Source organism: Cryptomeria japonica, unplaced genomic scaffold (assembly GCF_030272615.1).
Source record: "Cryptomeria japonica unplaced genomic scaffold, Sugi_1.0 HiC_scaffold_50, whole genome shotgun sequence".
Taxonomy (NCBI): domain Eukaryota; kingdom Viridiplantae; phylum Streptophyta; class Pinopsida; order Cupressales; family Cupressaceae; genus Cryptomeria; species Cryptomeria japonica.
Window position 1 is genome coordinate 505,001 of NW_026728872.1, and position 22,500 is coordinate 527,500.

The 22,500-nt window shown below is 60.8% G+C and overlaps 2 non-coding genes across 2 annotated transcripts; both read left to right on the forward strand.

Annotated features, from left to right (window-relative positions):
• The first annotated feature begins 12,083 nt into the window (after window positions 1–12,083).
• On the forward strand, window positions 12,084–12,202 carry LOC131862662 (5S ribosomal RNA). The gene has a single exon (XR_009361600.1). It is a non-coding gene; the product is annotated as a 5S ribosomal RNA (ribosomal RNA).
• Window positions 12,203–20,006: 7,804 nt separating this feature from the next.
• LOC131862678 (5S ribosomal RNA) lies at window positions 20,007–20,125 on the forward strand. Its single transcript, XR_009361616.1, has one exon. It is a non-coding gene; the product is annotated as a 5S ribosomal RNA (ribosomal RNA).
• Window positions 20,126–22,500: the final 2,375 nt, after the last annotated feature.

Below are 22,500 nucleotides of genomic sequence, written 5' to 3' on the forward strand. Positions count from 1 at the left end.
ACTCTTCGCAGAGAGGTGATAGACGCCAACGAGCCCGCGCATAGCAATCGAGGTGTAAAAAGGGCGTTGAAGGCAGGAAGCCTGGACGAAAGAGGCTACGAGGTCACCTCGAAGCGGTCTAAGAATCGGGCGCACTTGGGGCGACTACCAGTGCCAACCCCTTATCCCGCGGTGCGTCCGACACACAGAAATTTCCAAGGCGGCCAAGGAGCCTCCCCGCATAGCAATCGGGGTGTGAGGTTACGGATGCAGCATTGATAGCAATCGAGGTGTGAGGCGAAGGATGCAGAAGTGAGAGCCGAGGGATGTAGCAGAGATAGCAATCGGGGTGTGTGATGCAGAAGAGATAGCAATCGAGGTGTGCGGTGGGAAGGGCCCAGCAGCCAGAATGCATGAAGCGACGGATGAAGCAGTGATGACAACCGGGCTGTGAGGAGAGGAGGGATGCAGCCAAGAAAGCAATCAGGGCTCGAGGCAAGGGATGCATCAAGGATAGCAATCATGTTGTGAGGCGAGATTCCAAAGGCTAAACGTGAGAGGCTGCAGGGTCGACTCAGAGAGGTCTATGCATGTGAGAGGCTGAAAGCAAGGTCGACTCGGAGCGGTCTATGCATCGGGCGCGCTTGGGGCGACTACCAGTGCCAACCCCTTATCCCGCGACGCGTCCGACAAAGAGAACGTTCCAAGGCGGCAGAGGAGGTTACCAGCCGAAGGATGCAGTAGCAATAACAGGTATAGTTCCGCGGCGGCCGAGAAGACTCACCGCATAGGAATCGGGATGCGAGGCGAGGGATGCGGCGGGAAGGCCCCGACGGCTAAACGGAAGAGGCTGCAGGGCCGCCTCGGAATGGTCCAAGCATCGGATGCGATTGGGACGACTACCAGTGCCAACCCCTTATCCCGCGATGCGTCCGATACACAGATAGTTCCAAGGCGGCCGAGGAGCCTCACCGCATATCAATCGGGGTGCGAGGCGAGGGATGGGGCGGGAAGGCCCCAACGGCTAGACGGAAGAGGCTTCAGGGCCACCTCGGAATGGTCCAAGCATCGGACGCGCTTGGGGCGACTGCCAGTGCCAACCCCTTATCCCGCGATGCGTCCGATACACAGATGGTTCCAAGGCGGCCGAGGAGCCTCACCGCATAGCAATCGGGGGTGCGAGGCGAGGGATGGGGCGGGAAGGCCCCAACGGCTAGACGGAAGAGGCTTCAGGGCCGCCTAGGAATGGTCCAAGCATCGGACACGCTTGGGGCGACTACCAGTGACAGCCCCCTATCCCGCGATGCGTCCGATACGAAGATGGTTCCAAGGCGGCCGAGGAGCCTCACCGCATAGCAATCGGGGTGCGAGGTGGGGGATGCGGCGAGATGGCCCCAACGGCTAGACGGAAGAGGCCACAGGGCCGCGTCGGAATAGTCCAAGCATCGGACGCGCTTGGGGCGACTACCAGTGACAACCCCTTATCCCGCGATGCGTCCGATACGAAGATAGTTCCAAGGCGGCCGAGGAGCCTCACCGCATAGCAATCGGGGTGCGAGGTGGGGGATGCGGCGAGATGGCCCCAACGGCTAGACGGAAGAGGCTGCAGGGCCGCCTCGGAATAGTCCAAGCATCGGACGCGCTTGGGGCCACTACCAGTGACAACCCCTTATCCCGCAATGCGTCCGATACGAAGATAGTTCCAAGGCGGCCGAAGAGCCTCACCGCATAGCAATCGGGGTGCGAGGTGGGGGATGCGGCGAGATGGCCCCAACGGCTAGACGGAAGAGGCCACAGGGCCGCCTCGGAATAGTCCAAGCATCGGACGCGCTTGGGGCGACTACCAGTGACAACCCCTTATCCCGCGATGCGTCCGATACGAAGATAGTTCCCAGGCGGCCGAGGAGCCTCACCGCATAGCAATCGGGGTGCGAGGCGAGGGATGCGGCGAGATGGCCCCAAAGGCTAGACGGAAGAGGCTGCAGGGCTGCCTCGGAATAGTCCAAGCATCGGACGCGCTTGGGGCGACTACCACTGCCAACCCCTTATCCCGCGATGCGTTCGATACACAGATAGTTCCGAGGCGGCCGAGGAGGTGGGGGATGCAGCGAGATGGCCCCAACGGCTAGACGGAAGAGGCTGCAGGGCCGCCTCGGAATAGTCCAAGCATCGGACGCGCTTGGGGCGACTACCAGTGACAACCCCTTATCCCGCGATGCGTCCGATACACAGATAGTTCCGAGGCGGCCAAGGAGCCTCACCGCATAGCAATCGTGGTGCGAGGTGGGGGATGCGGCGAGATGGCCCCAACGGCTAGACGGAAGAGGCTGCAGGGCCGCCTCGGAATGGTCCAAGCATCGGATGCGCTTGGGGCGACTACCACTGCCAACCCCTTATCCCGCGATGCGTCCGATACACAGATAGTTCCAAGGCGGCCGAGGAGCCTCACAGCATAGCAATCAGGGTGCGAGGCGAGGGATGCGGCGAGAAAGCCCCAACGGCTAGAGGGAAGAGGCTTCAGGTCCGCCTCGGAATGGTCCAAGCATCGGACGCGCTTGGGGCGACTACCAGTGACAACCCCTTATCCCGCGACGCGTCCGATACACAGATAGTTCCAAGGCGGCCGAGGAGCCTCACCGCATAGCAATCGGGGTGCGAGGCGAGGGATGCGGCGAAAAGGACCCAACGGCTACACGGAAGAGGCTTCGGGGCCGCCTCGGAATGGTCCAAGCATCGGACGCGCTTGGGGCGACTACCAGTGACAACCCCTTATCCCGCGACGCGTCCGATACACAGATAGTTCCAAGGCGGCCGAGGAGCCTCACCGCATAGCAATCGGGGTGCGAGGCGAGGGATGCGGCGAGAAGGACCCAACGGCTACACGGAAGAGGCTTCGGGGCCGCCTCGGAATGGTCCAAGCATCGGACGCGCTTGGGGCGACTACCAGTGACAACCCCTTATCCCGCGACGCGTCCGATACACAGATAGTTCCAAGGCGGCCGAGGAGCCTCACCGCATAGCAATCGGGGTGCGAGGCGAGGGATGCGGCGAGAAGGACCCAACGGCTAGACGGAAGAGGCTTCGGGTCCGCCTCGGAATGGTCCAAGCATCGGACGCGCTTGGGGCGACTACCAGTGACAACCCCTTATCCCGCGACGCGTCCGATACACAGATAGTTCCAAGGCGGCCGAGGAGCCTCACCGCATAGCAATCGGGGTGCGAGGCGAGGGATGCGGCGAGAAGGACCCAACGGCTAGACGGAAGAGGCTTCGGGTCCGCCTCGGAATGGTCCAAGCATCGGACGCGCTTGGGGCGACTACCAGTGACAACCCCTTATCCCGCGACGCGTCCGATACACAGATAGTTCCAAGGCGGCCGAGGAGCCTCACCGCATAGCAATCGGGGTGCGAGGCGAGGGATGCGGCGAGAAGGACCCAACGGCTAGACGGAAGAGGCTTCGGGTCCGCCTCGGAATGGTCCAAGCATCGGACGCGCTTGGGGCGACTACCAGTGACAACCCCTTATCCCGCGACGCGTCCGATACACAGATAGTTCCGAGGCGGCCGAGGAGCCTCACCGCATAGCAATCGGGGTGCGAGGCGAAGGATGCGGCGAGAAGGACCCAACGGCTAGACGGAAGAGGCTTCGGGTCCGCCTCGGAATGGTCCAAGCATCGGACGCGCTTGGGGCGACTACCAGTGACAACCCCTTATCCCGCGACGCGTCCGATACACAGATAGTTCCGAGGCGGCCGAGGAGCCTCACCGCATAGCAATCGGGGTGCGAGGCGAAGGATGCGGCGAGAAGGACCCAACGGCTAGACGGAAGAGGCTTCGGGTCCGCCTCGGAATGGTCCAAGCATCGGACGCGCTTGGGGCGACTACCAGTGACAACCCCTTATCCCGCGACGCGTCCGATACACAGATAGTTCCAAGGCGGCCGAGGAGCCTCACCGCATAGCAATCGGGGTGCGAGGCGAGGGATGCGGCGAGAAGGACCCAACGGCTAGACGGAAGAGGCTTCAGGGCCGCCTCGGAATGGTCCAAGCATCGAACGCGCTTGGGGCGACTACCAGTGACAACCCCTTATCCCGCGACGCGTCCGATACACAGATAGTTCCGAGGCGGCCGAGGAGCCTCACCGCATAGCAATCGGGGTGCGAGGCGAGGGATGCGGCGAGAAGGACCCAACGGCTAGACGGAAGAGGCTTCAGGGCCGCCTCGGAATGGTCCAAGCATCGGACGCGCTTGGGGCGACTACCAGTGACAACCCCTTATCCCGCGACGCGTCCGATACACAGATAGTTCCGAGGCGGCCGAGGAGCCTCACCGCATAGCAATCGGGGTGCGAGGCGAGGGATGCGGCGAGAAGGACCCAACGGCTAGACGGAAGAGGCTTCAGGGCCGCCTCGGAATGGTCCAAGCATCGGACGCGCTTGGGGCGACTACCAATGACAACCCCTTATCCCGCGACGCGTCCGATACACAGATAGTTCCGAGGCGGCCGAGGAGCCTCACCGCATAGCAATCGGGGTGCGAGGCGAGGGATGCGGCGAGAAGGACCCAACGGCTAGACGGAAGAGGCTTCAGGGCCGCCTCGGAATGGTCCAAGCATCGGACGCGCTTGGGGCGACTACCAGTGACAACCCCTTATCCCGCGACGCGTCCGATACACAGATAGTTCCGAGGCGGCCGAGGAGCCTCACCGCATAGCAATCGGGGTGCGAGGCGAGGGATGCGGCGAGAAGGACCCAACGGCTAGACGGAAGAGGCTTCAGGGCCGCCTCGGAATGGTCCAAGCATCGGACGCGCTTGGGGCGACTACCGTTGCCAACCCCTTATCCCGCGATGCGTCTGATACACAGATAGTTCCGAGGCGGCCGAGGAGCCTCACCGCATAGCAATCGGGTTGCGAGGCAGATTATTGGGAAGGGAACCCCCTGGGATGCGGCTCAAGCAGTGCCCAAAGGGACTGGAATGCGGAATCACATCGAGAGACCCAAATGCTATACGAGGGCTCAAATCGAATTATCGATTTGGCCACGACATGGACGCATCGGAACGACTACCTTTGCCGAACCACTCGCAATTGCATCCATACCGAAACCAATAGACATTTCCGTTAGAGCCCTCGCATAGCATTCGGGAATCTCGCATGCCCCTCTAAATCGACCAATGCTGGCGCTCAATGAAAATCCGAGCGCTACCACCGTTCGAGCGCCAGCATTGGTCGAGTTAGAGGGGCACGGGGGAGAATGCTCCAGTCAACACCTCCCCTATATAAGTTATTTGTCCGATTCTCGCACAACCGTAGTCTGCCTCGTCGAATCAAACAACGGTCCCAGATTCCGACTTCCGTTCCGTAGAGACCCAAAAGCTAGATGGAGGCTCGCAAGAAAGAGAGTCGGCGCATAGCAATCGGGTTTCTCGAACGTTTAGGGACCGAGCTCACTTGCGGATAGGGCAAAATCCGCCAAGCAACCCAAAAGCTAGACGGGGGCTCGAATCGAATCGCCTAGGCGGCCACAACAACGACGTGTTGGATCGACTACCAGTGCCAAACCATTCAGCAAGACTAGTCTGTGTCGAGGCCGGATAGAGATTCTCAGAGAGCGCTCGCATAGCATTTAGGAGACCTGCCGCGTCCCTCACACTCGACAAATGGTGGTGCACGTTTATAAATCCGAGCGATCCCAACCCTTTCAAGCACCAACATCGGTCGAGATAGAGGGGCACGGAGGGGGCTGCGTGAGACAACACAGTCCCCTATATAAGTTATTTGTCCGATTCTCACACATCCGAAGAATGGTCATCAAATCGGACAACAGCCCAAACTTCCGACTTCCGTCCCAGAAAGCCCAAGAGCTATCTAAAACGTTCATGGCCGGAACTCGATCGCGGCTATACCAGTCCGCCAAGCAACCCAAAAGCTAGACTGGAGCTCTAGTCGAATCACCTCTGTGGCCATTGCAAGGACGTGTTGGAGCGACTACCATTGCCGAACCATTCCGCAGGTCGAGTCCATACCAAGGCCGCATAGAGATTCACGATGAGCTCCTGCATAGCAATCAGGAGACTTGCCGTGTCCATCACAATCGATAAATCCTGGTGCAAGATTTTTGCATCCGAGCGCTCCAACCAGTCGAGCACCAGCATCAATCGACATAAACGGGCACGGGGGGAGGATGCTCGAGAACACTACCTCCCCTATATAAGTTATTTGTCCGATTCTCAAGCAGCCGAAGTCTGGTCATCGAATCGGGTCAAAGACCACAACTTCCGACTTTACCCACAATGCAAGTCATCGAATCGAACATCGGCCCCCGAGTCGGACTCCATGCGTATGTCAGGTCATCGGACCCAAATTCCGCCTTCCTGCGCATGGCGGGCCATCAATATCAACTCGGTCATCGGACCCAAACTCCGCCTTTTTGCGTATGGCACGCCTTCAAATCGGTCATCGGACCCAAATTCCGCCTTCCTGTGCATGGCGGGCCATCAACATCAACTCGGTCATCGGACCCAAATTCCGCCTTTCTGCGCATGGCACGCCATCAACTCGGTCATCGGACCCAAATTCCGCCTTCCTGCGCATGGCAGGTCATCGGACACAAATTCAGACCTCGCCAATATGCCTACGTATCGAATCGGTCATCGGACCCAACTTCCGACTTCATCCATACTGTAGGGTCTTTGAGGTTGGCGCGGTGCGCTCAACCCAGGGAGTCGACCCATCGAAGCATACACCTCCCCTATATAAGCTATTTGTCCGATTCCCACACCTGTGTAGTTTGCACCTCTGACCAGGACATCGACCCCAACTTCCGAACTCGACTGCAACGACGGCACCAGCGCCTTGGTGCGCACCTTGCGACGCACAGTCCCAACATTCGCCTTCCTGCACATGGCAGGTCATCGGACCCAAATTCCGACCTCGCGAGTATGCCTACATATCGAATCGGTCATCGGACCCAACTTCCGACTTCATCCATACCGTAGGGTCTTTGAGGTTGGCGCGGTGCGCTCAACCCGGGGAGTCGACCCAACGAAGCATACACCTCCCCTATATAAGCTATTTGTCCGATTCCCACACCTGTGTAGTTTGCACCTCCGATCAAGACATCGACCCCAACTTCCGAACTCGCCTCCAACGACCGAACCAGCGCCTTGGTGCGCACCTTGCAACGCACAGTGCCAACATTCGCCTTCCTGCACGTGGCAGGTCATCGGACCCAAATTCCGACCTCGCGAGTATGCCTACATATCGAATCGGTCATCGGACCCAACTTCCGACTTCATCCATACCGTAGGGTCTTTGAGGTTGGCGCGGTGCGCTCAACCCGGGGAGTCGACCCAACGAAGCATACACCTCCCCTATATAAGCTATTTGTCCGATTCCCACACCTGTGTAGCTTGCACCTCCGATCAGGACATCGACCCCAACTTCCGAACTCGACTAAAAAGACCGCACCAGCGCCTTGGTGTGCACCTTGCAACGCACAGTGTCAACATTCGCCTTCCTGCACATGGCAGGTCATCGGACCCAAATTCCGACCTCATGAGCATACCTACTAATCGAATTGGTCATCGGACCCAACTTCCGACTTCATCCATACCGTAGGGTCTTTGAGGTTGGCGCGGTGCGCTCAACCTGGGGAGTCGACCCATCGAAGCATACACCTCCCCTATATAAGCTATTTGTCCGATTCCGACACCTGTGTAGTTTGCACCTCCGCTCAGGACATCGACCCCAACTTCCGAACTCGCCTGCAACGACCGAACCAGCGCCTTGGTGCGCACCAAAAGTGCGCACTTTTGGAGGGCACTTTTGTGCGCTCCAAAGGTGCGCACTTTTGGAGGGCACTTTTCTGCGCTCCAAAGGTGCGCACTTTTGGAGGGCACTTTTTGGAGGGCACTTTTCTGCGCTCCAAAGGTGCGCACTTTTGGAGGGCACTTTTTGGAGGGCACTTTTCTGCGCTCCAAAGGTGCGCACTTTTGGAGGGCACTTTTTGGAGGGCACTTTTCTGCGCTCCAAAGGTGCGCACTTTTGGAGGGCACTTTTTGGAGGGCACTTTTCTGCGCTCCAAAGGTGCGCACTTTTGGAGGGCACTTTTTGGAGGGCACTTTTCTGCGCTCCAAAGGTGCGCACTTTTGGAGGGCACTTTTCTGCGCTCCAAAGGTGCGCACTTTTGGAGGGCACTTTTTGGAGGGCACTTTTCTGCGCTCCAAAGGTGCGCACTTTTGGAGGGCACTTTTCTGCGCTCCAAAGGTGCGCACTTTTGGAGGGCACTTTTTGGAGGGCACTTTTCTGCGCTCCAAAGGTGCGCACTTTTGGAGGGCACTTTTGTGCACTCCAAAGGTGCGCACTTTTGGAGGGCACTTTTCCTGTGCTCCAAAGGTGCACACCTAGGTGAGCACCTTCGACCACACCTTGTAGCACACCAAACTCTGACTTTCGACTTCATCCGCAATGCAGGGTCTTTGAGGTTGGCGCAATGCGCACAACCAGGGGAGTCGACCCATCAAACCCAACACCTCCCCTATATAAGCTATTTGTCTGATTCTCATACATGCGTAGCCTGCAGGAGCAATTAGGACATCGACCCCAACTTTCGGCTTCTAAACGAAAACAAGGTCTTTGAGGTTGGTGTAATGCGAACAACTAGGGGAGTCAACCCATCAAACCCAACACCTCCCCTATATAAGCTATTTGTCTGATTCTCATACATGTGTAGTCTACAGGAGCAATTAGGACATCGACCCCAACTTTTGACTTCTTAACGAAAACAAGGTCTTTGAGGTTGACGTAATGCGCACAACCAGGGGAGTCGACCCATCAAACCCAACACCTCCCCTATATAAGCTATTTGTCCGATTCTCATACATGTGTAGCCTGCAGGAGCCATTAGGACATTGACCCCAACTTTTGACTTCTTAACGAAAACAAGGTCTTTGAGGTTGGCGTAATGCGCACAACCAAGGGAGTTGACCCATCAAACCCAACACCTCCCCTATATAAGCTATTTGTCTGATTCTCATACATGTGTAGCCTGCAACAACGATTAGGACATCCACCCCAACTTCTGAATTCGTCTGCGTTGACCGCACCAAAGGTGCACGCCTTGGTGCTCACCAAAATCCGACTTCCGACTTCTTCTGCTATGCGGGGTCTTTGAGGTTGGCGCAGTGCGCACAACCAGGGGAGTCAACCCACCGAATGCAACACCTCCCCTATATAAGCTATTTGTCTGATTCTCATACATGCGTAGACTGCAGCAATGATTAGGACATCCACCCCAACTTTTGACTTCTTAAACAAGACAGGGTCTTTGAAGTTGGTGCAGTGCACACAACCAGGGGAGTCGACCCATCAAACGCAACACCTCCCCTATATAAAGCTATTTGTCCGATTCTCATACGTGTAGTCTGCAGCAGCGATTAGGACATCGACCCCAACTTCCGAATTCGTTTGCATTGACCGCACCAAAGGTGCACGCCTTGGTGTGCACCCTGGAGTGCACTTTGGTGCTCACCTCGGTGCACACTTTGGTGTGCACCTCGGTGTGCACCAAAGGTGCGCACCTTGGAGCGCACCAAAGGTGTACACTTTGGAGCGCACCACATAGGGTCTTTGAGAGGTTGGCGCAGTGCGCACACCAAGGTGGGTGTTGAGGTGCGTGCCGAGGTGGGTGGGTGCTAGGGTGCGCTCCATGGTGGGTGCCAGGGTGGGTGCGTGCTAGGGTGGATTCCAAAGAGGGTCATAGGGTGGGTGCCAAGGTGGGTTGGTGATATAGTGGGTTCAAAGGTGGGTACTAGGGTGGGTTCCAAGGTGGGTCACAAGTTGGGTGCCAGGATGCGTGGGTGTTAGGTTGGGTGCCAAGGTGGGCTCCTGCGTGGGTGGGTGCTAGGGTGGGTTTCAAGGTGGACGCGAGGGCGGGTGCCAAGGTGGGTAACAAGTTGGGTGTTAGGATGGGTGAGTGCTAGAGTGGGTGCCAAGGTGGGTGGGTGCTAAGGTGGATGCCAAGGTGGTTCACAGGGTGGGTGGGTTCTAGGGTGAGTTCCAAGGTGGGTCACAGGTTCAGTGCTAGGGTGGGTGTCAAGGCGGGTGTCGAGGTGCCTGGGTGCTAGGGTGTGGATGCCAATGTGGGTCATAGGGTGGGTACTAGGGTGGGCTGCAATGTGGGTGCCAAGGTGGGTAACATGCTCGGTGGGTTCTAAATTGGGTGCCAGGGTGGGTGTGCACCCACCTTGCCCGAGGTGGGTGCCAAGGTGCCAGTGTGGGTGGGTGCTAAGGTGGATGCCAAGGTGGGTGAGAAGGTGGGTGATAGGTTGAGTGGTAGGATGGGTGGGTGCCAAGATGGGTCACAGGGTGGGTGCAAGGGTGGGTAGGTGCTAGGGTTGGTGTCAGGGTGGGTGGGTGCTAGGTTGGGTTCCAAGGTGGGTGCGAGGGTGAGTGTCAAGGTGGGTCACAGGTTAGGTGCTAGGATGGGTGAGTGCTAGGGTGCAAAGGTGCCAGGGTGGGTGCTAGGATGGGTCGATGCTAGGGTGAGTGGCAAGGTGGGTCCACAAGTGTCAAGGTGGGTGCCGAGGTGGGTGCCAAGTCGGCGACTGCTATGGTGGATGCCAAGGTGGGTCACGGGGTGGGTGCCAAGTTGCTAGGTTGGGTTCCAAGGTGGGTGCCAACGTGGGTGCTAGGGTGCGTGGGTTAAAGGGTGTGTCACAACGTGGGTGCCAGGATGGGTGCGCACCCACACTGGCCAAGACGGGTGCGGGTGCAAGGTTGGGTTCCAAGCCCGGTCACAGGCTGGGTGCTAGGATGGGTGGGTGCCAAGGTGGGCACCAGGGTGGGTGCACCCACCCTGGCCAAGGTGGGTCACGGGGTGGGTCCTAGGGTGGGTAACGGGGTGGGTACTAAGGTGCGTGCCAAGGTGGGTCATAGGGTGGGTGCCAAGGTGGGCACCAGGGTGGGTGTGCACCAACCCTAGCCAGGGTAGGTCACGGGGTGGTTGTCGGGGTGGGCGTCAAGGAGCCAAGGTGGGTGGCAAGTAGCCAAGTTGCGTGCCAAGGTGGGTGTCGGGGTGGGTGCCAAGGATCCAAGGTGGGTGCCAAGGAACCAAGGTGGGTGTCTGGGTGGGTGCCGAGGTGGGAGCCAGGGTGGGTCCCAAGGTGAGTGCAAAGGTGGGTGCCAGGGTCAAGGTGAGTGCCAATGTGGGTTCCAAGGTGCCAGGGTCAGGGTGAGTGCCAATGTGGGTTCAAAGGTGCTAAGTTGGGTGCGAGGTTGGGTGCGAGGGTGGGTGGGTGCCAAGGTGTGCTAGGTGGAAGCCCGGGTGGGTCGGCATCCCATGGGTGTCGAGTTGGGTGCCTGATGGGTGCTTCTTGTCAAGTTTTAGTCGTCGGGACTCATTTCGAGCCTTAGAGGTCGTTTCTTGTCCGGTTGCCCTGTCTTCGACCTGGGAACCCAATTTTGGTCCTCGGGTCCCATTTTTTTTTGTCTCGCATCCCACTTTTGGCCTGTGGCCTTTTCGGGGTCGATTCTCGTTTTGGGCATCAGAGCATGTTTCTTCTCCTAAAACCCAATATTTGTTTATTAAGTCTCGGAACACATTTTTGTTCTCGTGGACCCATCATGGGTCTTGGAACGCATTTGTGGTCCTTGGGTCCCATTTTGCATCCCGAAACTTGTGTTTTGGTGCTTGATCCCTATTTTGGGTGCCCACCTTGCACCAAGTGCGCACCCGGGGCAAACCGAGCGCCTTGGTGCACCGGGGCAAGATCGAGCGTGCACCCGAGGCGCCCCGAACATGCACCAAGGTGCACTCGGCCCACATGTGAGCGCAGGTCGTTGCGCCCGAGGTGGTGTGTGGGCACCGCGTTGCAGACGGGACACTGCACGCACACGACGCCCCCTCCAGGTGCACGCACGTAGGCCGGGCCGGGTGCACACCCGACGCCCTAGCAAGGTGCGCGCACCCGGGCAGGGCTCACACTTGGCGAACGGGGCGCACTTCGCGAGGGAGGGTGTGCACCTCGACGGGGGTGGGTGGCCGGGGTGGATTCGCACGTGGGTCGCGGTTTGCTAAGTACACACTGCGACAAGCTCATAACGGGTGCGATCATACCAGCGTTAGTGCACCGGATCCCATCAGAACTCCGCAGTTAAGCGCGCTTGGGCCGGAGTAGTACTGGGATGGGTGACCTCCCGGGAAGTCCCGGTGTTGCACCCTTTTTTAGTTTTTCGCCGGGCGTCGCAATGCTATTTGAATAAACCTTTTGCCCGTTTGCGTTCTCGTCGGGGCCGGGCCGGGCCGGGGTGCGCTGCCCGCACTACCGCGCGCGCGGGGGCGACACCGAGCGCGCACCCGAGGCGCCCCGAGCACACAGGCCACGGTGCAACCCGGGCGTTGTGCGCGCACCCCGGTGCGCCCGAGGTGCTGCGCGCGCACCCAGGTGAAATCGGTGTGCACCTCGGCCAGTGCGCGCTCGGTCGAGTCGCGCACGTTGGCCAAGGTGCACGGTGATGTTTCTTACTCTAAGGTTCCGCACCAGACGCCCGGGACAGGTGAGCGAAGCTGGGCGGGGCCGGGTGCGCGGCCGGGGCAGGTGCACGCAGCTGGAGAGAGCTTTGGAGCACACTTCGGAGCGCACCAATGATGCGCTCCATTCAAAAGTTTCCTGAAAAGGCAAAAAAAGTTGAGATTATAGAATTTCCCACTTGAGAGATTGTAAAAAAAAAAAATTTAAAATGAAGGAAACGCGGGTGCCAAGGTGTGCGCAGCCCAGCCAAGGTGTGCGCACCAAGGCGCCCACCCTGGCGAAGGTGCACGCAAGGTGCGCACCCGAGGCAAACCGGACAATTAACCCAACTTTCGACTTCGCGCGCACCTTGGAGCGCACTTCGGAGCGCTCCTTGGTGCGCACCAATCTTGGGCACCTCGGAGTGCACCATGGCGCCCACCAAGGTGCGCACCCGGGGCAAACCGAGCTCCGACTTCGTGCGCACCTTGGAGCGCACGAAAGGTGCGCACCATGGCGCCCACCAAGGTGCGCAGCCCAGCCAAGGCGTGCGCATCAAGGTGCGCACCCTGGCGAAGGTGCGCACCCGGGGCAAACCGAGCTCCGACTTCGTGCGCACCTTGGAGCGCACAAAAGGTGCGCAACCCAGCCAAGGTGTGCGCACCCCGGTCAAACCGAGCTCCGAATCGTGCGCACCAGAGGTGCACGCCATCGTGCGCACCTTGGAGCACACTTCGGAGCCCTCCTTGGTGCGCGCCGATGTTGCGCACCTCGGAGCGCACCCGGGGAAAACAATGCAATTAACCCGACTTTCGACTTCGTGGGCACCTCGGAGCGCTCTCGGGTTCGCACCTCGGAGCACACCGAGGTGCGCACCTTTGATGCGCTGCCTTCACCAATTTCCAGAAAAGGCAAGAAAACATTGAGAAGGTGTGCGCACCGAGGTGCCCACCCTGGCGAAGGTGCACGCGAGGTGCGCACCCGGGGCAAACCGGGCTCCGACTTCGTGCACGCCGCACCTTGGAGCACACTTCGGAGCGCTCCTTGGTGCGCACCAGGGCGCGCAACCCAGCCGAGGTGCCCACCCCGGCGAAGGTGCACGCGAGGTGCGCACCCGGGGCAAACCGGGCTCCGACTTCGTGCACGCCATGGTGCCCACCGCGGCGAAGGTGCACGCGAGGTGCGCACCCGGGGCAAACCGGGCTCCGACTTCGTGCACGCCGCACCTTGGAGCACACTTCGGAGCGCTCCTTGGTGCGCACCATGGTGCCCACCAGGGCGCGCAACCCCGCCGAAGGTGCACGCGAGGTGCGCACCCGGGGCAAACCGGGCTCCGACTTCGTGCACGCCGCACCTTGGAGCACACTTCGGAGCGCTCCTTGGTGCGCACCATGGTGCCCACCAGGGCGCGCAACCCCGCCGAAGGTGCACGCGAGGTGCGCACCCGGGGCAAACCGGGCTCCGACTTCGTGCACGCCATGGTGCGCACCGCGGCGAAGGTGCGCACCCGGGGCAAACCGGGCTCCGACTTCGTGCACGCCGCACCTTGGAGCACACTTCGGAGCGCTCCTTGGTGCGCACCAGGGCGCGCAACCCAGCCGAGGTGCCCACCCCGGCGAAGGTGCACGCGAGGTGCGTACCCGGGGCAAACCGGGCTCCGACTTCGTGCACGCCGCACCTTGGAGCACACTTCGGAGCGCTCCTTGGTGCGCACCATGGTGCCCACCAGGCCGCGCAACCCAGCCAAGGTGTGCGCACCAAGGTGCACGCGAGGTGCGCACCCGGGGCAAACCGGGGTCCGACTTCGTGCACGCCGCACCTTGGAGCACACATCGGGGCGCTCCCGGGTTCGCACCGGCGTTGCGCACCGTGGTGGGCACCTCGGAGCACACCAAGGTGGGCAGCGAGGTGCGCACCTTTGATGCGATGCCTTCACTAATTTCCATAAAAGGCAAAAAAAAAACGAGATTTTAAAATTTCCGTTTTGAAAGATAGTGAGAAAAAGGGAATGCTGGTGCCATCTTGAGCCCGCCCTGGTGCGCAGCCCAGCCAAGGTGTGCGCACCAAGGTGCCCACCCTGGCGAAGGTGCGCGCCCGGGCAATTAACCCAACTTCCAACTTCGCGCGCGCCAGGGTGGGAGCGCACCCAACAACCGGGCCTGGGAAGAGCCAATGCGAGAAACCCCACCAAACGCTCTGACAAAAAAAGAGGGGGCGCTCCAGTAACCCCGCTTCGGAGCGCACCCTGGGCAAACCCAGCCAAGGTGCCCACCCCGGCCAAGGTGCAGGCGAGGTGCGCACCCGGGGCAAACCGGGCTCCGACAACGTGCACGCCGCACCTTGGAGCACACTTCGTAGCGCTCCCGGGTGCGCACCTCAGAGCACACCAAGGTGGGCAGCGAGGTGCGCACCTTTGATGCGCTGCCTTCACTAATTTCCAGAAAAGGCAAAAAAAAAAGGAGATTTTAAAATTTCCGTTTTGAAAGATAGTGAAAAAAACGGAACGCGCGTGCCATCTTGAGCCCGCCCTGGTGCGCAGCCCAGGTAAGGTGCCCACCCTGGCAAAGGTGCGCACCCGGGCAATTAACCCTACTTCCGACTTCGTGCGCGCCAGGGTGGCAACCGGGCCTCGGAAGAGCCAATGCGAGAAACCCCACCAAACGCTCCGACAAAAAAAGAGGCGGCGCTCCAATAACCCCGCTTCGGAGCGCAGCCGGGGCAAACCCAGCCAAGGTGCCCACCCCGACGAAGGTGCACGCGAGGTGCGCACCCGGGGCAAACCGGGCTCCGACAACGTGCACGCAGCACCTTGGAGCACACTTCGAAGCACTCCCGGGTGCCCACCGGCGTTGCGCACCGTGGTGGGCAGCGAGGTGCGCACCTTTGATGCGCTGCCTTCACTAATTTCCAGAAAAAGGCAAAAAAAAATGAGATTTTAAAATTTCCGTTTTGAAAGATAGTGAAAAAAAAGGAACGCGGGTGCCATCTTGAGCCCGCCCTGGTGCGCAGCCCAGGCAAGGCATGCGCACCAAGGTGCCCACCCGAGGTGCACACCCGGGGCAAACCGGGCTCCGACTTCGTGCAGGCCGCACCTTGGAGCACACTTCGGAGCGCTCCTTGGTGCGCACCATGGTGCCCACCAGGGCGCGCAACCCAGCCAAGGTCTGCACACTAAGGTGCCCACCCCGGCGAAGGTGCACGCGAGGTGCGCACCCGGGGCAAACCGGGCTCCGACTTCGTGCACGCCATGGTGCCCACCGCGGCGAAGGTGCACGCGAGGTGCGCACCCGGGGCAAACCGGGCTCCGACTTCGTGCACGCCGCACCTTGGAGCACACTTCGGAGCGCTCCTTGGTGCGCACCATGGTGCCCACCAGGGCGCGCAACCCAGCCAAGGTGTGCGCACCAAGGTGCACGCGAGGTGCGCACCCGGGGCAAACCGGGGTCCGACTTCGTGCACGCCGCACCTTGGAGCACACATCGGAGCGCTCCCAGGTTCGCACCAGCGTTGCGCACCTTTGATGCGCTGCCTTCACTAATTTCCAGAAAAGGCAAAAAAAAACGATATTTTAAAATTTCCGTTCTGAAAGATAGTGAAAAAAACGGAACGCGGGTGCCATCTTGAGCCCTTCCTGGTGCGCAGCCCAGGCAAGTTGTGCGCACCAAGGTGCCCACCCTGGCGGAGGTGCGCGCCCGGGGCAAACCGGGCTCCGACTTCGTGCACTGCATGGTGCCCACCAAGGCGCGCAACCCAGCCAAGGTGCCCACCGCAGCGAAGGTGCACGCGAGGTGCACACCCGGGGCAAACCGGGCTCCGACTTCGTGCACGCCGCACCTTGGAGCACACTTCAGAGCGCTCCTTGGTGCGCACCAGGGCGCGCAACCCAGCCGAGGTGCCCACCCCGGCGAAGGTGCACGCGAGGTGCGCACCCGGGGCAAACCGGGCTCCGACTTCGTGCACGCCATGGTGCCCACCGCGGCGAAGGTGCGCACCCGGGGCAAACCGGGCTCCGACTTCGTGCACGCCGCACCTTGGAGCACACTTCGGAGCGCTCCTTGGTGCGCACCATGGTGCCCACCAGGCCGCGCAACCCAGCCAAGGTGTGCGCACCAAGGTGCACGCGAGGTGCGCACCCGGGGCAAACCGGGGTCCGACTTCGTGCACGCCGCACCTTGGAGCACACATCGGGGCGCTCCCGGGTTCGCACCGGCGTTGCGCACCGTGGTGGGCACCTCGGAGCACACCAAGGTGGGCAGCGAGGTGCGCACCTTTGATGCGATGCCTTCACTAATTTCCATAAAAGGCAAAAAAAAAACGAGATTTTAAAATTTCCGTTTTGAAAGATAGTGAGAAAAAGGGAATGCTGGTGCCATCTTGAGCCCGCCCTGGTGCGCAGCCCAGCCAAGGTTTGCGCACCAAGGTGCCCACCCTGGCGAAGGTGCGCGCCCGGGCAATTAACCCAACTTCCAACTTCGCGCGCGCCAGGGTGGGAGCGCACCCAACAACCGGGCCTGGGAAGAGCCAATGCGAGAAACCCCACCAAACTCTCTGACAAAAAAAGAGGGGGCGCTCCAGTAACCCCGCTTCGGAGCGCACCCTGGGCAAACCCAGCCAAGGTGCCCACCCCGGCCAAGGTGCAGGCGAGGTGCGCACCCGGGGCAAACCGGGCTCCGACAACGTGCACGCCGCACCTTGGAGCACACTTCGTAGCGCTCCCGGGTGCGCACCTCAGAGCACACCAAGGTGGGCAGCGAGGTGCGCACCTTTGATGCGCTGCCTTCACTAATTTCCAGAAAAGGCAAAAAAAAAAGGAGATTTTAAAATTTCCGTTTTGAAAGATAGTGAAAAAAACGGAACGCGCGTGCCATCTTGAGCCCGCCCTGGTGCGCAGCCCAGGTAAGGTGCCACCCTGGCAAAGGTGCGCACCCGGGCAATTAACCCTACTTCCGACTTCGTGCGCGCCAGGGTGGCAACCGGGCCTCGGAAGAGCCAATGCGAGAAACCCCACCAAACGCTCCGACAAAAAAAGAGGCGGCGCTCCAATAACCCCGCTTCGGAGCGCAGCCGGGGCAAACCAAGCCAAGGTGCCCACCCCGACGAAGGTGCACGCGAGGTGCGCACCCGGGGCAAACCGGGCTCCGACAACGTGCACGCAGCACCTTGGAGCACACTTCGAAGCACTCCCGGGTGCCCACCGGCGTTGCGCACCGTGGTGGGCAGCGAGGTGCGCACCTTTGATGCGCTGCCTTCACTAATTTCCAGAAAAAGGCAAAAAAAAATGAGATTTTAAAATTTCCGTTTTGAAAGATAGTGAAAAAAAAGGAACGCGGGTGCCATCTTGAGCCCGCCCTGGTGCGCAGCCCAGGCAAGGCATGCGCACCAAGGTGCCCACCCGAGGTGCACACCCGGGGCAAACCGGGCTCCGACTTCGTGCACGCCGCACCTTGGAGCACACTTCGGAGCGCTCCTTGGTGCGCACCATGGTGCCCACCAGGGCGCACCCGAGGCAAACCGGGCTCCGACTTCGTGCACGCCGCACCTTGGAGCACACATCGGAGCGCTCCCAGGTTCGCACCAGCGTTGCGCACCTTTGATGCGCTGCCTTCACTAATTTCCAGAAAAGGCAAAAAAAAACGATATTTTAAAATTTCCGTTCTGAAAGATAGTGAAAAAAACGGAACGCGGGTGCCATCTTGAGCCCTTCCTGATGCGCAGCCCAGGCAAGTTGTGCGCACCAAGGTGCCCACCCTGGCGGAGGTGCGCGCCCGGGGCAAACCGGGCTCCGACTTCGTGCACTGCATGGTGCCCACCAAGGCGCGCAACCCAGCCAAGGTGCCCACCGCAGCGAAGGTGCACGCGAGGTGCGCACCCGAGGTGCACACCCGGGGCAAACCGGGCTCCGACTTCGTGCACGCCGCACCTTGGAGCACACTTCAGAGCGCTCCTTGGTACGCACCAGGGCGCGCAACCCAGCCAAGGTGCTCACCCCGGCGAAGGTGCACGCGAGGTGCGCACCCGGGGCAAACCGGGCTCGGACTTCGTGCACGCCGCACCTTGGAGCACACATCGGAGCGCTCCCGGGTTCGCACCAGCATTGCGCACCTTTGATGCGCTGCCTTCACTAATTTCCAGAAAAGGCAAAAAAAAGAAAAAAATGAGATTTTAAAATTTCCGTTTTGAAAGATAGTGAAAAAAACGGAACGCGGGTGCCATCTTGAGCCCGCCCTGGTGTGCAGCCCAGGCAAGTTGTGCGCACCAAGGCACCCACCCTGGCCAAGGTGGGTCACGGGGTGGGTCCTAGGGTGGGTAACGGGGTGGGTACTAAGGTGCGTGCCAAGGTGGGTCATAGGGTGGGTGCCAAGGTGGGCACCAGGGTGGGTGTGCACCAACCCTAGCCAGGGTAGGTCACGGGGTGGTTGTCGGGGTGGGCGTCAAGGAGCCAAGGTGGGTGGCAAGTAGCCAAGTTGCGTGCCAAGGTGGGTGTCGGGGTGGGTGCCAAGGATCCAAGGTGGGTGCCAAGGAACCAAGGTGGGTGTCTGGGTGGGTGCCGAGGTGGGAGCCAGGGTGGGTCCCAAGGTGAGTGCAAAGGTGGGTGCCAGGGTCAAGGTGAGTGCCAATGTGGGTTCCAAGGTGCCAGGGTCAGGGTGAGTGCCAATGTGGGTTCAAAGGTGCTAAGTTGGGTGCGAGGTTGGGTGCGAGGGTGGGTGGGTGCCAAGGTGTGCTAGGTGGAAGCCCGGGTGGGTCGGCATCCCATGGGTGTCGAGTTGGGTGCCTGATGGGTGCTTCTTGTCAAGTTTTAGTCGTCGGGACTCATTTCGAGCCTTAGAGGTCGTTTCTTGTCCGGTTGCCCTGTCTTCGACCTGGGAACCCAATTTTGGTCCTCGGGTCCCATTTTTTTTTGTCTCGCATCCCACTTTTGGCCTGTGGCCTTTTCGGGGTCGATTCTCGTTTTGGGCATCAGAGCATGTTTCTTCTCCTAAAACCCAATATTTGTTTATTAAGTCTCGGAACACATTTTTGTTCTCGTGGACCCATCATGGGTCTTGGAACGCATTTGTGGTCCTTGGGTCCCATTTTGCATCCCGAAACTTGTGTTTTGGTGCTTGATCCCTATTTTGGGTGCCCACCTTGCACCAAGTGCGCACCCGGGGCAAACCGAGCGCCTTGGTGCACCGGGGCAAGATCGAGCGTGCACCCGAGGCGCCCCGAACATGCACCAAGGTGCACTCGGCCCACATGTGAGCGCAGGTCGTTGCGCCCGAGGTGGTGTGTGGGCACCGCGTTGCAGACGGGACACTGCACGCACACGACGCCCCCTCCAGGTGCACGCACGTAGGCCGGGCCGGGTGCACACCCGACGCCCTAGCAAGGTGCGCGCACCCGGGCAGGGCTCACACTTGGCGAACGGGGCGCACTTCGCGAGGGAGGGTGTGCACCTCGACGGGGGTGGGTGGCCGGGGTGGATTCGCACGTGGGTCGCGGTTTGCTAAGTACACACTGCGACAAGCTCATAACGGGTGCGATCATACCAGCATTAGTGCACCAGATCCCATCAGAACTCCGCAGTTAAGCGCGCTTGGGCCGGAGTAGTACTGGGATGGGTGACCTCCCGGGAAGTCCCGGTGTTGCACCCTTTTTTAGTTTTTCGCCGGGCGTCGCAATGCTATTTGAATAAACCTTTTGCCCGTTTGCGTTCTCGTCGGGGCCGGGCCGGGCCGGGGTGCGCTGCCCGCACTACCGCGCGCGCGGGGGCGACACCGAGCGCGCACCCGAGGCGCCCCGAGCACACAGGCCACGGTGCAACCCGGGCGTTGTGCGCGCACCCCGGTGCGCCCGAGGTGCTGCGCGCGCACCCAGGTGAAATCGGTGTGCACCTCGGCCAGTGCGCGCTCGGTCGAGTCGCGCACGTTGGCCAAGGTGCACGGTGATGTTTCTTACTCTAAGGTTCCGCACCAGACGCCCGGGACAGGTGAGCGAAGCTGGGCGGGGCCGGGTGCGCGGCCGGGGCAGGTGCACGCAGCTGGAGAGAGCTTTGGAGCACACTTCGGAGCGCACCAATGATGCGCTCCATTCAAAAGTTTCCTGAAAAGGCAAAAAAAGTTGAGATTATAGAATTTCCCACTTGAGAGATTGTAAAAAAAAAAAATTTAAAATGAAGGAAACGCGGGTGCCAAGGTGTGCGCAGCCCAGCCAAGGTGTGCGCACCAAGGCGCCCACCCTGGCGAAGGTGCACGCAAGGTGCGCACCCGAGGCAAACCGGACAATTAACCCAACTTTCGACTTCGCGCGCACCTTGGAGCGCACTTCGGAGCGCTCCTTGGTGCGCACCAATCTTGGGCACCTCGGAGTGCACCATGGCGCCCACCAAGGTGCGCACCCGGGGCAAACCGAGCTCCGACTTCGTGCGCACCTTGGAGCGCACGAAAGGTGCGCACCATGGCGCCCACCAAGGTGCGCAGCCCAGCCAAGGCGTGCGCATCAAGGTGCGCACCCTGGCGAAGGTGCGCACCCGGGGCAAACCGAGCTCCGACTTCGTGCGCACCTTGGAGCGCACAAAAGGTGCGCAACCCAGCCAAGGTGTGCGCACCCCGGTCAAACCGAGCTCCGAATCGTGCGCACCAGAGGTGCACGCCATCGTGCGCACCTTGGAGCACACTTCGGAGCCCTCCTTGGTGCGCGCCGATGTTGCGCACCTCGGAGCGCACCCGGGGAAAACAATGCAATTAACCCGACTTTCGACTTCGTGGGCACCTCGGAGCGCTCTCGGGTTCGCACCTCGGAGCACACCGAGGTGCGCACCTTTGATGCGCTGCCTTCACCAATTTCCAGAAAAGGCAAGAAAACATTGAGAAGGTGTGCGCACCGAGGTGCCCACCCTGGCGAAGGTGCACGCGAGGTGCGCACCCGGGGCAAACCGGGCTCCGACTTCGTGCACGCCGCACCTTGGAGCACACTTCGGAGCGCTCCTTGGTGCGCACCAGGGCGCGCAACCCAGCCGAGGTGCCCACCCCGGCGAAGGTGCACGCGAGGTGCGCACCCGGGGCAAACCGGGCTCCGACTTCGTGCACGCCATGGTGCCCACCGCGGCGAAGGTGCACGCGAGGTGCGCACCCGGGGCAAACCGGGCTCCGACTTCGTGCACGCCGCACCTTGGAGCACACTTCGGAGCGCTCCTTGGTGCGCACCATGGTGCCCACCAGGGCGCGCAACCCCGCCGAAGGTGCACGCGAGGTGCGCACCCGGGGCAAACCGGGCTCCGACTTCGTGCACGCCGCACCTTGGAGCACACTTCGGAGCGCTCCTTGGTGCGCACCATGGTGCCCACCAGGGCGCGCAACCCCGCCGAAGGTGCACGCGAGGTGCGCACCCGGGGCAAACCGGGCTCCGACTTCGTGCACGCCATGGTGCGCACCGCGGCGAAGGTGCGCACCCGGGGCAAACCGGGCTCCGACTTCGTGCACGCCGCACCTTGGAGCACACTTCGGAGCGCTCCTTGGTGCGCACCAGGGCGCGCAACCCAGCCGAGGTGCCCACCCCGGCGAAGGTGCACGCGAGGTGCGTACCCGGGGCAAACCGGGCTCCGACTTCGTGCACGCCGCACCTTGGAGCACACTTCGGAGCGCTCCTTGGTGCGCACCATGGTGCCCACCAGGCCGCGCAACCCAGCCAAGGTGTGCGCACCAAGGTGCACGCGAGGTGCGCACCCGGGGCAAACCGGGGTCCGACTTCGTGCACGCCGCACCTTGGAGCACACATCGGGGCGCTCCCGGGTTCGCACCGGCGTTGCGCACCGTGGTGGGCACCTCGGAGCACACCAAGGTGGGCAGCGAGGTGCGCACCTTTGATGCGATGCCTTCACTAATTTCCATAAAAGGCAAAAAAAAAACGAGATTTTAAAATTTCCGTTTTGAAAGATAGTGAGAAAAAGGGAATGCTGGTGCCATCTTGAGCCCGCCCTGGTGCGCAGCCCAGCCAAGGTGTGCGCACCAAGGTGCCCACCCTGGCGAAG